Genomic DNA, 18,633 nt, shown 5'->3' with positions numbered 1-18,633 from the left:
GTGCCATTGTTTGTGGTTTTCTACCATCTTCCTTAGTATCTTCTTGATGTTTTTGTTGGCGGCTTTCACGGCTCCATTCATCTGGGGTCTATAGGCTGTGGAATTCTTATGCTTGATTTTGAAAGTTTCACACATGGCTTTCATCAGATCACTGTTGAGGGTGGCGGCATTATCAGTGACAATGGACTCGGGAACTTCGAATCGGCAAACAATACGGTCTTTGACAAAGTCTACGATGACTTTCTTGGTTACAACTTTGTAAGATGCAGCCTCTACCCATTTTGTGAAGTAATCAATGGCTACCAGAATAAACCCGTGTCCATTTGAAGCGATGGGCTCAATTGGACCGATGACATCCATTCCCCAGGCGGCGAATGGCCAAGGCGAGCTTGTTGCGTTAAGCTCATTTGGTGGCACTTTTATTATATCAGCATGCACTTGACATTGGTAGCATTTGTGGACATACTGGGCGCAGTCGGTCTCCATGGTCATCCAAAAGTAACCAGCCCTGAGTATCTTCTTGGCCAAGACAAAACCATTCATATGCTGGCCACAGGTCCCGGCGTGTATCTCCTCAAGTACTTTAGAAGCTTCTTTTGCTTCGACACATCTTAGCAATCCTAAATCAGGAGTTCTTCTATACAATTTTCCTCCACTATGAAAGAAGTGATTGGACAATCTCCGAAGAGTGCGTTTCTGAGTGTGGTTTGCATGCTCCGGATATTCTCCTTTTGCCAAGTACTCTTTGATGTCATGGAACCAAGGTTTTCCATCTGTTTCTTCCTCAACATGGGCACAATAGGCTGGTTGATTATGGACTTTTACTGGGATGGGGTCAATGAAATTCTTGTCCGGATGCTGTATCATAGATGACAAGGTGGCCAATGCATCGACAAACTCATTCTGAATTTTGGGTACGTGCCGAAACTCTATCTTGGTGAACCTCTTTCTCAATTTCTGCACATGGTGCAGATATGGCAATATCTTGGAATTCTTGGTGGCCCACTCTCCTTGTACCTGATGCACAAGCAAATCTGAATCACCAATTACCAACAACACCTGAATATTCATGGCGACTGCCATGTTGAGTCCTAGTATGCAAACCTTATACTCTGCTATGTTGTTAGTGCAGGGAAATCTGAGTTTAGCAGATACTGAATAATGTTGACCTGTTTCTGATACCAAAACTGCTCCAATACCCACTCCTTTGAAATTTGCAGTTGCGTCAAAGAACATCCTCCAACCGTCGTATGCTTCGGTAATGTCTTCTCCTACGAATGACACTTCTTCATCAGGAAAATACGTTTTCAAGGGTTCGTATTCTCCTCCCACCGGATTCTCAGCAAGATGATCTGCCAATGCTTGTCCTTTGACCGCCTTTTGAGTTACGTGGACGATATCGAACTCACTCAACAGTATCTGCCATTTGGCCAACTTTCCAGTTGGCATGGGTTTCTGAAATATATACATCAAAGGGTCCATCCTGGATATGAGGTATGTGGTATAGGCACAGAAGTAATGCCTCAACTTTTGGGCCGTCCGGGTCAAAGCACAACACGTGCATTCCAGCAGAGAGTACCGTGCTTCGTAAGGTGTGAACTTCTTACTCAAGTAATATATAGCTTGCTCCTTTCTCCCTGTCTCATCATGTTGTCCCAAAACGCATCTGAAGGCTCCATCCAATACAGATAGATAGAGTAGCAAAGGTCGTCCCAGCTCTGGCGGGACCAAAACTGGTGGTGTGGATAGGTACTCCTTGATTTTGTCAAAAGCTTTCTGACAATCCTCGGTCCAGCTTGTCTCGGCATCTTTCCTCAGCATTTTGAAGATGGGTTCACATATGACTGTGGACTGTCCTATGAAGCGGCTGATATCATTGAGACGCCCTAGGAAGCTTATCACGTCCTTTTTGCTCCTAGGCGGAGGTAACTCCTGAATAGCCTTGACTTTAGACGGATCTAGCTCGATCCCTCGACGGCTGACAATGAATCCTAATAACTTTCCCGCGGGAACCTCGAATGCACACTTTGCAGGTTTCAGTTTCAAGTTGTACCTCCTTTGTCTGTCGAAGAACATTCTCAAGTCTGCTATGTGGTATGCGGCCCTCTTGAATTTGATAATGACGTCGTCCACATGCACCTCTATCTCCTTGTGTATCATATCACGGAAGATGGTTGTCATGTCTCTCATGTAGGTAGCCCCAGCATTCTTTAGACCGAACGGCATCATCTTGTAGCAGTATACCCCCCATGGTGTAATAAAGGATGTTTTCTCCGCATCTTCTTCGTCCATCCAGATCTGGTGATAACCCGCGAAGCAATCTACAAAATATTGGAGTTCATGCTTGGCTCAATTATCAATTAGGATGTGTATGTTTGGCACTGGAAAGTCGTCCTTGGGACTTGCTTTATTTACATCCCGATAGTCAACACATACTCTGACTTTCCCATCTTTCTTCGTAACTGGTACAATGTTGGCTAACCAGGTTGGTTACTCAACCACCCTAAGAACTTTGGCTTTCATCTACTCGGTAACTTCCTCCTTGATTTTCAGGCTCATGTCTGATTTGAACTTTCTGAGTTTCTGCTTCACCGACGGACACATTGGATTGGTAGGTAACTTGTGAGCCACTATGGACGTGCTCAAACTTGTGCGAAAATGTCCTCGTAATCCCTTAAGAAGCGAATGTACTCTTCCTTTTCTGTCGGTGATAAGTGAATGCTGATGCGAGTCTCCTTGACGGTCTCGGCGTTCCCCAAGTTTACTGCTTCAATTTCGTCCATATTGGACTTAGGCTTATTCTCAAAGTTTTCCACCCCCTTGACAACTTCCTCGGGTATCTCGTCTTCTTCATCCGAATCACTGTTCTCATGTTGCGTTGCCTCATTACATGTCACAGTCATCGGTTCATCAGGAAAAGTAATAATAACGCTGTAGAAAGAAAAAGTATAGGAAATAGTAATGAATAATAAAAGAGCAAGTGCATTTGATTAAAACTGAACAATATCCAGACAAATACTGCTCGATGAATCGAGCATTTATTTTGAGACAAGCAAGTATTTAAAACAAAGTTACTGAAAATTTTAAATGCCTAGAGTGGCTGCAAAAAAATAAAATCTGCCAAGCTACCCAGGGGACTCGGCGGGCCCGGGATGGTGTGGCGGTCCAGTTCCTGAGAACAACTCCTTTCTCCACAGTCTGAATAGTGAGGCCTTCTTCCTCCTCCTCCTCCTCAATTATTGCACTGCAGTCCATGTCTTCGTCCTCCAAGAATAGATTCTTCAACCCAGCTAATGCTTCCTCTTCTGCAGACGTGGCACTGGTTGCTCAAGAGGGTAGTATGGTCCACGCCATGGAGGCGACCAATCATTATACTCTTGCCATGTGTATTGATATCCGAGCCCAAAGGTAGTACCATGACCCTTCAGCCGTATCGGTTTAGTGATACCTTGGAGATTCTTCCCAAGCCCTTTGCCAGGTTCATACCCAGACCATGCCAGTATGCTCTCTATTTTAGTGCTCCACCATTTATCTTTCTCGATGGCATTGACACGTTCAATGTGATGATAGGTTTCCTCTCCTAGCCTTCTTCTATTTCCAATAACCGGGATGGTTTGACTGGTGTAAATGGGGTTACTCCCATCTCCGTGAATGATCACCTCCTGACGGTTCCATTTGAATTTCACGGCTTGATATAGTATGGATACCACAGCCCCAGCGGCATGGATCCAGGGTCGGCCTAACAGAAGATTGTATGAGGCCGGTATGTCGAGCACCTAAAACTCGACGTCGAACCAAGTTGGCCCCATTTGCAAGCACAGGTTAATCTCCCCGATCGTGGCCCTTTGAGACCCATCGAAAGCTTTCACATTCATGCTTCCTGCCCGTATTTTATGAAAGCCTTTGTCCAATCTTTTCAGAGTGTCCAATGGACAAATATTGAGGCTTGAACCTCCGTCAACCAAGACCCTGGCAATGAAGTAGTCTTTGCATCGCACTGTAATGTGCAGTGCCCTATTGTGATTCAGACCTTCAGATGGCAACTCGTCCTTGTGGAAAGTGATTTTGTGACTTTCCAACACTTGTCCTACCATATTAGACATCTCTCCGTTGGTGATGTTATTGGGCACGTAAGCTTCGCTCAACACTTTCATCAAAGCGTTCTTGTGTGCTTCTAAATTTTGTAACAGTGACAGGATGGATATCTGAGTTGGGGTTTTGTTCAAATGATCAATGACGGAATACTCCCTTGCTTGTACTTTCCTCCAAAGGTCATCTGGCCCTGTTTCAATGATAGGCTGCTTGGTAGTAGCATCCTTACTTGGTCCTCCCAGGTGCTCAGGTGTATAGATTCTCCCGGTCCTGGTCATTCCTTGTGCGGCATCGGATAGGTGATACTGTCACTGTGAAAGGTGCGACCACTTCTACTTTAAACGGGACAGGGGTGGATATGGGTGGAGCTACCTCTACCTCAAACGGAACTGGTGCAACTACCTTAACCTCGATTGGTGACTGAGTCTGTACCACAATAGGAGTAAGTGTGACTGAGGGTTTAAAGTCATCACCTTTCCGAATAAGCCCAATCGACCCCTCAGGGTCCCACTCTTCGTTCGTCTCTATCACATGTATTCCACCACCTCTATGATCAGGGAGAGGGTTGTTGCGAACATTGGGTGTGGCCTCCTTTGCCTGTATAACCTTGTTGTCAATCAGCATCTGGATTTTGTCTTTCAATGCTCGGCACTCGTCAGTGGTGTGCCCCTTCATATCGGAATGGTACGCGCAAGTTTTGTTAGGATTGACCCATTGTGATTGATTCTCTAGTGTCACAGCGGGAACAGGAGTGATGTAACCTGCGACTTTCAACCTTTCATACAGCTGGTCAATGGGTTCAGCGATGGAGGTGTATTGTCTGAGTGGCTTGCGGTCGAAATTGGGTCTCGGTCTTGGATGATTTTGGCGAGTCAGAGGTGATTGGAAATGAGGTGGTTAGGAGTTATAGGTATGATAGATAGTGGCTGGTTGGGAGTATCTGGGAGATGATGGTTGATATGTAGGTGGTGGTGCTTGGTATGTAGATGGAGGTGTTTTATATGTGGGTGGAGGTGTTCGATAGGTAAGTGGAGATTTCGGGCCTTGAGCCACCATTACTGCCCCAACGTCTTTCTTTTTTGATATGCCGCTTGATTGTAATTTATAGCCTGTAATGCCTCAAAATTTGTTACCATCCCGCTTTTGATGCCTTCCTCAATTCTTTCCCCAAGTTTGATGATATTAGAGAATTTATGGTTTTCAGTAACCATCAACCTTCGTAATACTGCGGGTCCTGTGCTCTGACGAAGAACTTGTTCATCTGTTCTTCGTCCAAAGATGGCCTGACCTTGGCCGCTTTCGATCTCCAGCGGGTAGCATACTCGCGGAAAGCCTCAGTGGGTTTCTTCTTAAGATTCTGGATGTAGAAAACATCGGGTGCGTTTACTGTGCTGAACCTGAACCGGTCCATGAAGTCTGATGCCATACCTACCCAATTGGACCATTTCTTGGGATCCTGGCTGATGTACCAGGACAAAGCATCACCAGTAAGACTCCTCATGAAGAGTTTCATCCGGATCTTCTCATCTTTTCTGACTCCAACAAGCTTGTCGCAATAGGTCCTTAGATGAACCCTAGGATCACCTGTACCATCAAACATCTCGAACATAGGAGGTTTGTACCCCTCCGGCAGTTCCACATCTGACTGTATGCATAGGTCTTCATAATTCAAACCTTCTATCCTTTTGCCGCCTTCGACACCCTGAACCCGACTGGTCAATTTCTTGAGTTCTTCAGCCATGTTTTTAATGAACTGGTCCTTCTCTGAGGATTCTGGTGCATAGGAAGTTGGTTGAGTAGAGTGAGGTATGGTCTCCACATATATGGGGTTGTTTTGATGAGTGCCAGGGACTTGGGTGTAGTGATGGTCATTGGTTGAGTTTGAGGATCGAGGATGGGTTGTGGTATGTTTTGGGGAATATGGTAAGTGGCGGTTGGTGGGTACTGGATTGATTGATGGTGGTGTTGTGGTGGAGTTGGTATTGGTAAGGGATTGAGATTTTGAGGTGGGGTTGTGTATTGATGTGGTGCATGAGGGTTTTGTGGGTGTTGGTTTGATGTGTTTTGGGGAGGTGCTGGGTTCTTTGTGTTTTGTTGGTTGACGTCGGGGACATTCAGGGCGAGTGACAAGTTTGCCAAGTTGCAAACCAGCTCAAGCTCTCTTGGTAGCTCCAGTATATTTTGTTCCAATCTCAAGACTAGATCATTTGGTGCCGGAGTACTCTGACCGTCTGAAGTTTCCGCGTTCTCAACATTCTCCTTTCGAATACCACTTAAGTCGTCCATTTTTGTTTTTCCTTTGCCTTTTGTATTGCTTGGAGGAGGAGGAGTTGGGGGGCCTCTAGATCTGGTATGATACGTTGATAATGCCAGTATGAGTGAACTAACCTTAGGGAATCGGAATAATCAAAATAAAGGAAAAAACAAAAAGGTAACAAGTTAGTAAGGATTTTGAAGTGTTGCAGTATTTAAACACATATTGCGGGAATGTAAATTTGCGTCCTAATCTGGGAGCCTCGTTGTGCCCGAGGTAGGCCTAGAGACAAATAGATTTGGAAAACTTTAGATGCCAACAAATGCTTGACCCCTCTTGACAACAAACATCGTCTTCTTGAAAGTCTGCTCTGAAATGACTCATCTTGGCAACCCTTGGTACAACCTGTTTCCTGCCTGCTTGCCTCATAACTCAGATAGGGACGTAAGGGCATATCCTTCTCAACCCAATCTGCACCAGGTGTGGAGCGTCCCTGGATCTAATGATGAATTCGTCTGTTGGGAACCACTCAAACATCCATTGCACTTGCTCCTCGGTCAGATTGTCGAAGAACTCTACCCACTCTTTGGCACTTTCCGGCTGAGCAAACTTGTCCGGAATGTAGGTCATCCGCTTGGGGTGATGGAAGGCAATATGGTCATTCCAAGCCCTTCTCGGAAATTCTTGTAGAAGTGGTGTCATTTGTATGTCGCCAAAACGGAATACAACCCTTTCACTATCCTAGAACAAAGTGGCAACCTCGATCAACCTATTGTTTGGCTCAATGTCTAGTAGAGAAGGTAAATTGCCCAGGTACTTTCTTACGTGTTTCTTGTCACTTGAGGAAAGGTCCGCCCACCAATCTAGTAGCAACGGTGGGATGTTGCTAACCATACCGAATCTGGGGACCTCGTGCCTCATTTTTCTGCAAAACAAAAGGGTTAGTCCCTTATCCCCCACCAGACTCGACTATTTATACATTTATGATTAGCATATTGACATTTAGTTCGCCAAATTAATGCACAGAACGTGGTTGTGTCCGTTGGGATTATGGAAACCCCGGTGGACTTTTGGATAAGGCTTATCTTAAAGGATTATTATGTGGACAACATATTAATCCGGCTAGGTTTGACCATGATGCATGCACAATTACGATGAGAGTAAGGTTACTATGGGTGTCTAGACTGGTACCCTCAAGCGCACAACTTGAGGGGGGAAGTCACGGAACCGTCGACTGCACCGCAGATCGACTAGTTTTACCGCAAATAAGCCTTTCCGAATTTTAGGGTAATAAATTGGAAGAGCGCAACCACTCATCAAGCATTGCTATAGGATTTTGATACGCACGAGTGGAATATGATGTGGAGTATATGCAACAATAACAACATGTTGTCAAGTATTTGTACGTAATAAAATAATAAATACAGTATTTAAATAACTGAAAGAGGGTTATAGAAGAAGAAAACAAAGAGACCAGTCAGTTTCAGGAAAATAAAGAAATCATAAATGCTTAAGAAAACAAACAGTTAAATTCAAATAAGGGGAAAGGGTACGTGGGATAGAGCATGCTTAAACTGATTCATAAAAATAAGTTCGTTATGGTAAGAGCCTAGAACATCCCCAGCAGAGTCGCCATGCTGTCGCGCCCCCTTTTTTCCTCCTCGCGGAGAATGTCCGGTTTCGACATTTCATGGGGGAATAACTCTTTTCCTTTTAGGAATTGGGTATTTGAAGAGTCGCCACCTAACGGATTATGGTGCGTTAGGGCACCTTGAGCAATTAACTCATGGACTAGTTTGCATTACCAGAGATTTAGGGTAAGGGCTCAAAATAACCTTGAGGAGAAGGTGTTAGGCACCCCTCGCGGTCCACAACGGTGGGTCCCGGCGAATCAGTCATTTTGAACAAGTAAACAGTTTGACCACGTACTTGCAAGTAAGGGCATGTTTTGTCATTCTAAGCACATGTGTGATTCAGGTAATGAAACAAGGGAAAAAGTTTGAACAAGTTGCACATATATAATGAAAAGTAAATTCATTTAGACAACGGGAGTTGGGAAAGGGTCCTAGGTTGGTTAGCCTACAGGATCATACCCACACAATGCTCGGTAATCACTCCTCAATGAGGGGATACACATGGCATTAGCGCGTAGTCATCATATCCTTACTACCCAATTCCCTCCCCTTGGTCATAGCCTAAAGCGTTCTAGCATCCTTGAAAGATATCCTATGCGTGCACTACCCGTACCTTCTTTATGGCCCTGGAGGTATTTAGGACCTCTAATTTGGGTAGTTCTAGACCATCCTAAGGTGTTTAAAGGAGAAAAGTCTAAGCGTCAACCAAAACAATTAGCACTGCATTTAGAAGGGGAAACAATTAAAGGCTCACAGTTTACCTCCACAAGCAGAACAAATAAGTGCACGTCTCAAAAAAAAACCTTAGAACATGATATCTGGGTGAGCTGAGAGTATACAGTATTAAATTAGGACCAAAGTATCAAAGACTTATTCAGCTTGCCTACTGATTTTAGACCCGTTGAATATGAGCAATCGTAGATAGCAGAACATGGTTTTACAGTTGCAGAATTTTAATCGCCCTATAGGCTTGCCTAGGCGTATAACAGTGATGTCCTATGAGCATGGTGTCTATTATTGATCAGGAATGCAGTAAAACAGTTTCCAAACAGGCGATTTGAACCCTATAGGCATGCTTTCTACTGACATTGATTGAGAAACGAGTAGGTTAGTTAATCTGATTCAGAACTTCCAGGCGTGAGTTAAAGTTAGGCCGATTTTAGATCCTATAGGCATGATTTCTATTAAAGCTGGTTTTAATCCTATAGACGTGATTTCTAAGGAGATGAATTTGAATACATGCTGTAAGGGAAACTGAACTTCAATTACTTTACACCCTATAGGCATGATATCTAATTATAGAGTTGATTTAGATCCTATAGTCATGGCTTTTAATTGTGTGAAAGTAAAGCATGCAGAATTCACCAAAGCAGGTCCTATAGGCATATTATCTAAAAAACATATTTTTGAATTGAATTAGACCATATAGGCATGTTATCTACCCGATTTTACCCACAATGTGCAACTACCCACCCCTTTTTCACTAATCACCCCAATGTTTGTTTACAATAATTATTACAGACCAAGAACTGAATATAAATTACATAAATAAAATAGAAGCTAAGCTATAGGGAGCTTGTAGTAGGCTCAAATGATTTCCCAAGCCTCCAGTAGTCTCAAATGCCAGAGTTCCATAGCCAATTTCATGTCCAGGTGTGTCAGAGTTCCCTAAGGAACTCAAGGATCCCAGGCAATGCTCACACCCAGACTTTTCTCAAATAGTAACTGATTATTGTGCAGTGTGGAAGTGCCAGCCCTGATGTGCCAGAGTTCAGAGAGATCTCAAGGGTCTCAAGGCAGTACACATATCAGAGGGGCAGAACTTAGTAATCTTAGAGTAAAGTGAGAGTGCTTGACATAGTTTTGAAAAGGTTTTGAAAATAGTACAGAGATGACTCTAGGAGTGAAAAGGTTTTCTGAAACAGGAAATAGTTTGGTGGTAAAAGACAGTTGGAGAAGAGTACCAAAACTCTTTTGAAAACAGCAGACTATCAATTGGTCGCAAAACATCCAGATTCAGAAACATTCAACAAACAGATCTCACGGGGATAAGGGGATTGGGGACACATGAGAGTCAAAATAGGGTACATGGATAGGGTATAGAGGAAACATACAATCAACAATTGCATAAAACACTTAGGGACTTGGAGACTTAGCAGGCTAGTCATGGACAGTAAATAGTCAAGATAGATATCACAGATATAATATAGAAAGCCTGACATATCTTGAACAGGATTAAATATATATGCAGGGTCAATCACATACGTCAAATAACCAACATGATCACATACTTAAGGGATTAAACAGATATTCACAAGCAGGCTGGTTAAGTATCAGATAACTAGGTGAAGTATAGACATGCTAATCATACATTGAACAGGACAGAGTTTAGACATGCTAGGCAAAGAAGTAAGCAGGAAGGCAAGTTGAATTCATAGCTGATGAACTAGTGCAGGAATGAAACACATAGGGTTTGGATTTCAAAATTTAACTAGAGACATACCAGTTGAAGAAAAGAGTGTTGAATATAAAGCAGATGTAGTTCCAATATCTAGCCTTGGCTTTTTGCCGGCTAGATCAGTGAATATCACAAGTAGCAGAGAAGAAAAGAGAGGTTTAGAGTATAAGTGTGCTTTGTGAACTAATGTTCGTGTCTGAAGTGAGAATAAGAGGGAGTTTATATAGTAATCAAGAGTTAAACAAAATAAGGTAAAGAATCAATTAAATAGCAATTAGGGAAATTTACAGAATCAGTCACATGTAAATCCAGTAAGTCTTCCCTTTAATCAAGGGAGAATCAATGGTAAAAGAGGGACATATACTTAAGGAAAGAAATCGAGTACAGAGTAGGTAATTAGGGGCGAATGCACATGGGTCTCAATTAAGAAAACAATCAGTAAGAATCAGCAAAATAAAAAATAAGGCAAGGGAAAATTAATTAAGGTAAGCCATTCAATTAAACCGAGTAGAGAGGTAAGAATCAAAAGTTTGGTTAAGGAAAAGTGTTCAAATCAAACCAGGAAATAAGGACTTCAGAATAATCAAGGGTTCAGTCAAAGAAAAAATCGCGTAAAGAGTCAGCAAGTATCACAAACAACTTAAATAAAGCAAGAAATAATAGTCAGAATGAACATAGACATAGAGGATCAATAGAAAAGTTGAACCAAGAACTTAGCAGAGGCATATTAGGATAAGAAAATCACGAGACATTTAAATGGCTAAAGAGAAATCACAAGAACCAAGGCAAGAACAAAGGCAGTACACCAGTACTCAGAAATCAAACAGAGATTGTCAAAAATTAGGGTTTTTAGTATAAACGAGTTAAGGTTGTAGCAAACTTACGAAATCAGTCAAAACATATAAGAAGCAGAAGATCAAACACTCAGAAATTACCAAATGTTTTGAAAAAAGAAATTTCAGGAAACCCTAGTTTAGAGAAAGATGAAAAATCACTCGAAAATCATACGATTCTTGTAAAGAATCACAAGGTTATTGTAAAACTCATACGAAATAAGTCCAAATCATCTCAGATCTGTACAGATCTAACAGGTTTAGAAGGAAAAAAAATTAGGGTTTCGAGGAGAACAACACAGAGGTGAAGAAACATGCTTAGAAACCCATAGATCATAGTCGATGTAGGACGATCTTACTTGGAATCACACCGGGACAACCTGAAATAGGCGAGAAAGGGGCCATAGATGCAAGCCAACTAACCCTGGTCCCTTGAGGACCCTGGAGATGGCAATACCAACGTGAGAGAGGTTACTAGAGGCCTGGGGGTGGTGAGAAACCACCATAGATAGCCATAGATGAGTGACGGTGAGGTCCAATTAGGGTTAGATTTGAGAGCATTTGAGAGAGGAGAGGGATTTCAGGGTGGCGGATGGTGAGAAATGAAAGGGTTTGGGGGTCGTTTTGGACTAAAAAAGGAAGGGGCTGTTTGTGGTCGTTGATCTCTATGATCAAATGCCGAGATTGAAAGGGTTTTGGGGCCGGATCGGGTATTAGGGTTTGGGCTGGGTAAATTGAAATTGAAATTGGGCTGGTATTGGGTTGAAATAGGACTAAAATGGAAATAAAAATAGGCCAGATTTTAAATAGCCACTTCTAATAACTAAATAATTTATAAAAAAAATAATAAATGAATTCCAAAAAACATCTTTGTGTACTAAAAATATTTAAAATAGTTATTTAACATTTTAAAAATATGGAAGACCATTTTATGCATAAATAATGTAATTATACATTAGTATGGGCTGTTATTGCAAAGATATGCAATTTAGCCTAAACATGTAAATGTAACTATAAAAAATGCACTAAAAATATTTAAATACTATGTTGGAATGAATAATGAACTTAAATGGCTAAATCATCACAAAAGTAATTTGAAGGATAATTATTGGATACTTATATAAATAAAAAGAGAAGAAATAAATTGATTCGGAGCTTTTAAAATTATAGAAAAATTATAAATATGCTTATGCATGCTTATAACTGCATATGTGCTATTTTGAAAGTATATATATATGTATTAAAAATATATAAGGAAAAATTGTGTATCAACACCAAGTATAGGTAAAGTTTTTCATTTACCTTCGGGGTGTGAAGAAAAGGTGGGCTCGATAAGTATCGCTTCAATTCTTCCAAGACTTACTGGTATTTCGGGGTCCATGCGAAATCATTATTCTTTTTGAGCAAGGAAAAGAACCGGCGACTTCGATCTGATGACCTCGAAATGAATCGACCCAAGGAAGCTATTCGTCCAGTTAGCCTTTGCACGACCTTCACACTATCCACGACCGTGATATCCTCGATGGCCTTGATCTTGTAGGGGTTAATTTAGATACCCCGATTCGACACCATGAAGCCGAGGAACTTACCCGAGCCGACTTTGAAGGCACATTTCTCCGGGTTAAGCTTCATGTTGTACTTTCTCAAAATTTTGAATGTTTCCTGCAAATGAGTTAAATGGTCCTCTGCGCGCAAGGACTTAACCAACATATCATCAATGTAAATTTTCATTATTTTACCTATCTGTGCGTCGAACATTTTGTTAACTAGGCGTTGGTATGTAGCTCCTGCATATTTTAGCCCGAAGGGCAGTACGTTGTAACAATAACTTCCAAATTTAGTGATAAACGAGGTATTTTCCTGGTCCTCCGGGTTCATCTGAATTTGATTGTACCCGGAGTAGGCGTCGAGAAAAGTTAGGATCTCGTGGCCGGCCGTGGCATCGATCATACGATCGATGTTGGGCAGTGGGAAAGAATCTTTTGGGCATGCTTTGTTTAAATCCTTGCCATCTACGCACATTCTAAGTTTATTTACTTTTTAGGAACTACAACTTCATTGGCTAACCATTCGGGGTATTTTACCTCCCGAATAGACCCTATTTTAAGAAGTTTGGTTACCTCGTCCTTTATGAATGCATGTTTCACCTCGGACTGGGGCCTCTTTTTTTGCTTTATCGGTTTAAACCTGGGGTCGAGGCTTAGCTGATGTGTTGTTATTTCCGGTGGAATCCCTGTCATATCTAAATGCCAATTAGTTCATAGCGTTTGGTCTGAAGATCAACTTATATTTCCTACTATTCATAAATTCCAAGCTGTAGCATCTAGGTGGAATAAACAAACGTTTGGAAATATATTCCAAGAAAAAAGGAAACTCTTAGCAAGACTGGGAGGGATACAAGCATCAGTTCATTATCCAACCAGTATTTTCCTCCAAAATTTGGAAATAGAACTCAATCTTGAATATAGTAATCTCCTTCGTGTGGAGGAAGAATTTTGGAAATTAAAATCTCGTATTAATTGGATAAACGATGGAGATGCTAATACTAAGTTTTTACCACATGTCCACTCTACATAGAAGACGTAGAAATAAAATAACTGCTTTAAAGGATACGGTTGGAAATTGGGTTGATGAACCAGCCCAGTTGCATAATTTAATCCTTCAATATTACCAATCTTTGTTTAGTACTAAAGAGTTAAGCAGTCCTAATTCGTATTGGAGCCCTAGCACTTGAAACCCTTCTTATAATGATATTCAAATTATCACTGCTCCATTTAGCCATGATGAAATAAAAGATGCCATGTTTAGTTTTAAACCTTATAAGGCTACTGCTGGCCAGACAATTAACAGTTAATCACAGAATTGAAGAAACATCATATACTAGTGAATTGTAATCAAGTTTTAAGTCAACGTTAAACAAACAATATTCATGGCTAAATCACAACCCCAGAACGATGGGTTTTTAGCCACTCATGATAATAGCAAACAATTTCATAAGTTTGGATAATTGAAAATACTAAGAAAAGATGAAAGAAATCTGAGATGTTCTTGCTCCCGAATGTTTCTTGTGTGTATTCCCTCTCAAAAGTGGCATCTCTCTTCCACAAATAACTTTAGTCTTGCTTTTTTGTACGTGTTGGGCAGGTCTAGGGCGAAATAACAGTATCCCGCGGCGAACAAGAAAAATTCACTTCACTGGCGCCCTGGCTAGCGCCAGGCGCCCTCCACGGCGTTGCCATCTTGAACATCTGTTTCTGGCGCCACAGGTTGCGCTAGGCGCTGCCTGTGGCGCTCCAATGCCATTTTTCCTGTTTTCGTCCGTTTTGGTCTCTAATTTTGCAACATATCTCCCCCGATTGCTCCCGGATCATTCCTACAGATAAAAAACACATCAAGTTATATAAATCAACACATTTCACATCCTAAATCCACGAAACACAAGTAAGATATGAGGTGATATATGTACAAATATATATACTTTAAGCAAAACATCAACGTCCCACAAGGACCTGTGTTCAAGAGCACCAGGATCGATCACCAGATAGAAAAAATAGACTTGGAGCTATGTGCCGAGGACGCCTTATATTCTATGACGAGAAGCGGAAGGCATATCTCAGCCGCACAATGACGCCGTGGTAATTTCTATCCTTTTAAATAAAATTCAAGTTAAACGTGTTCTAGTGGATCCAAGTAGCTCTGCAAACTTAATCAGATCGAGGGTCGTAGAATCGGCTTACAGGATCAGATTGTACCTGCATCCCGAGTCCTAAATGGCTTCAGCATGGCAACGCGAAACAACAAAAGGGGAGATAATCCTACTAGTCAACGTAGCCGGGACCATACAAGATACAAAATTCCATGTCATCAAAGGCGACATGAGTACAATGCACTCATCAGGAGACCATGGATAAACAACATGATGGTGGTACCTTCAACTCTTCATCAGATGATGAAGTCCCAAAACGGAGGATGGGTGTGAAAACGGCCTACGGAGAGCAACATGCGGAAAAGGAAATGTTTCCAGTCCGATTGAAGTGATGCCTGATACCTGAGCCTTCGACTCGGAGAATCGAGCATCAAAGGTAAGCAGGCGGCAAAAATAGCAATCACCGCCCCTAACCTCGACGGTATCGGAGCAATAGGTAATCGAAGAGGAAGAAGAGGATTTCCTTACTCCTCAAACACTTTGTCGTTCCCGAAGAGTCCGATGCAACCTACAAATACAATTGATCTCGGCAGGAAACCTGTGAGTCCGCAGCAGGTACATACTGAATTCGTATATACAATGGCCCAGGCTCTTAGCACAGAGAACAAGGATATACCTAGCGCGCAAACAGGATTAACCAACAGACGTTACAGTGAAAACCAACTCATTCAATCTTCTGTATTGAATCAATTGGAGTGCTTTCTTAGATGTCGTCCTCAAGACTATGATCAAGGGATTCCCACCGCAAAATAACAACACATCGGTTAAGCCTCGACCCAGGTTCAAACCGATAAAGCAAAAGTGAAAGGCCCAGCATCGCAGTGTGAAACATGCATTCATAAGGACGAGGTAACCAAACTTCTTAAAATAGGGTCTATTCGGGGAGGTAAAAATACCCGAATGGTTAGTTCCAATATAGTTGGTTTGTTCATAAAAAAGGAAATAAACTTAGAATGTGTGTGTAGATTACAAGGATTTAAACAAGCATGTCAAAAGATTCTTTCCCACTGCCCCAACATCGATCGTATGATCGATGCCACGGCCAGTCACAAGATCCTAACTTTTCTCGACGCCTACTCCGGGTACAATCGAATTCAGATGAACCCGGAGGACCAGGAAAAGACTTTGTTTATCACTATTAATTTGGAACTTATTGTTACAACGTAATTCCCTTTGCGCTAAAAAAATGTAGGAAGCTTATATAGAAACGCCTAGTTAACAAAATGTTCGAAGAACAGATAGGTAAAATAATGGAAGTTTACATAATGATGATATGTTTGGTTAAGTCCCTGCGCACAGAGGACCAGTTTTTCCTGAGTTTGGGGGTTAATCCCGTTCCCAGGTATGCAGTTCTTTGCTTTGTCCCACTTAGATATGACAGGGATTCCACCGAAAAAACCAACACATCGGTTAAGCCTCGACCCCAGGTTCAAACCGATAAAGCAAAAAGAAGGCCCAGTCCGAGGTGAAAACATGCATTCATAAAGGACGAGGTAACCAAACTTCTTAAAATAGGGTCTATTCGGGAGGTAAAATACCCGAATGGTTAGCCAACGTAGTTGTAGTTCATAAAAAGGAAATAAACTTAGAATGTGTGTAGATTACAAGGATTTAAACAAAGCATGTCCAAAAGATTCTTTCCCACTGCCCAACATCGATCTTATGATCGATGCCACGGCCAGTCACGAGATCCTAACTTTCTCGACGCCTACTCCGGGTACAATCGAATTCAGATGAACCAGGAGGACCAGGAAAAGACTTTGTTTATCACTAAATTTGGAACTTATTGTTACAACGTAATGCCCTTCGCGCTAAAAAATGCAGGACCTATATCAGCAACGCCAGTTTAACTAAATGTTCGAAGAACAGATAGGTAAAATAATGGGAAGTTTACATTGATGATATGTTGGGTTAGTCCCTGCGCACAGCAGGACCATTTAACTCATTTGTAGGCAACATTCAAAATTTTGAGAAAGTACAACATGAAGCTTAATTCGGAGAAATGTGGCCTTCGGAGTCGGCTCGCGGTAAGTTCCTCGCTTCATGGTGTCAAATCGGGTATCAAAATTAACCCCGACAAGATCAAGGCCAATCGAGGATATCCACGGTCGTGGATAGTATGAAGGTCCGTCAAAGGCTAACGCTGGACGAGATATGCTACCTTGGGTCGATTCATTTCGAGGTCATCAGATCGGAGTCACCGGTTCTTTTCCTTACTCAAAAAGAAAAATGAATTTCGCGTGGACCCCGGAATGCCAGCAAGCCTTGGAAAAATTAAAGCGATAATTATCGAGCCCGCCTTTGCTTCACAACCCTGAAGGTAGATGAAAAGCTTTACCTATATCTTGGCAGTATCCAAGAATAGCGGTAAGTGGGTTACTAGTTCGACGAGAGAGCAAGGTACGCAATTCCCTGTTATATGTATATGGGAAGATCGAACTCTACGGAGAGGGCTAGCAATCTAGATATCCTCACTTGGAGAAAGTTACAACTTGCATGATAAGCGCATCTAGAAAGCTAAACCATATTTCGCATATCATCTCAGTGTCATCATCATGTGTCATGTAATTAATAACTTACCCCCTTCGAAATGTTTGCATAAGCCCGAGCTATCGGGCGCAAGTTGGCCTAAATGGGCCGGCCGAACTTAGCGGGTACGATATTGAGTATCAACCCCGAACGGCCATCAAGTCGCAAATCCTAGCTGACTTCGTGGCCGATTTTACGCCGAGCCCCACGTACCCGAAGTGGAGAGAAAGAACTCCTGCTAAATTTGGGGTACATCATCGGGGGTATGGACCTTTTTCATGGATGGTGCCTCGAATGTGAAAGGGCTCCGGGCTTGGCATTGTCTTAAAGCACCTACGGGTGGGGTACCATTAGACAATCTATCAGAACTTCAGGTTGACTAAATAATGGGCCGAGTATGAGGTCATGATTGCAGGTCTCGAGCTTAGCTAAGAGTTTGGGAGCAGAAGTCATTGAAGCCAATGCAATTCACTATAGGTGGTAAACCAAGTAAACAATGTTTGAAGTTCGAAGAGACAGGATGCAACGGGACTGGTATTATATGCTACAATGCTCTTATAACTCCTGTCACACCGCGAGTCAACTTATGGCTCGACGCTTGCGAAGAACGAAAATAAAAAAAGATACACGGCCAACCAATTTATCGTAGGACGTTGGCAAGCGTTTCTCTCGTAATAATCGGCTGGGGTGGATTTGGTCATGCGATGAAGTATCAGTATCTACTAACGCATCTGACTTTGGGATTGGAGGAATACAGTACATCGATTATTTGAAAATGGAAACTCCCATCGAACCACAAAGAATCGAGGGCCCTGTGAACCAAGGCTACTAGGTTCGCATTAGAATGAAGATGGAACATTGTATAGGAGACGTTCGATGGACCATTAGCGGTATGTTTAGGGCCCGGGGACACCGATTACGTTCTATGAGACAAATCCATGAAGGTACTTGTGGGAATCACTCCGCGGCGTCGAGTCTTTCATTCGCAAAATAATCAAGAGCAGGGTATTACTGGGACAACATGGAGAAAGATACTAAGGAAATTTGTCAAAAAAGTGATAAGTACCAACGATTTGCCCCAATGATCCATCAGGCCGGGAGGAACCAAACTCATCTCCTCCTTTTCC

Source organism: Nicotiana attenuata, chromosome 10 (assembly GCF_001879085.1).
Source record: "Nicotiana attenuata strain UT chromosome 10, NIATTr2, whole genome shotgun sequence".
Lineage (NCBI taxonomy): Eukaryota > Viridiplantae > Streptophyta > Magnoliopsida > Solanales > Solanaceae > Nicotiana > Nicotiana attenuata.
The sequence above is the reverse complement of the archived record's forward strand: the minus strand, read 5'-3'. Positions refer to the sequence as shown.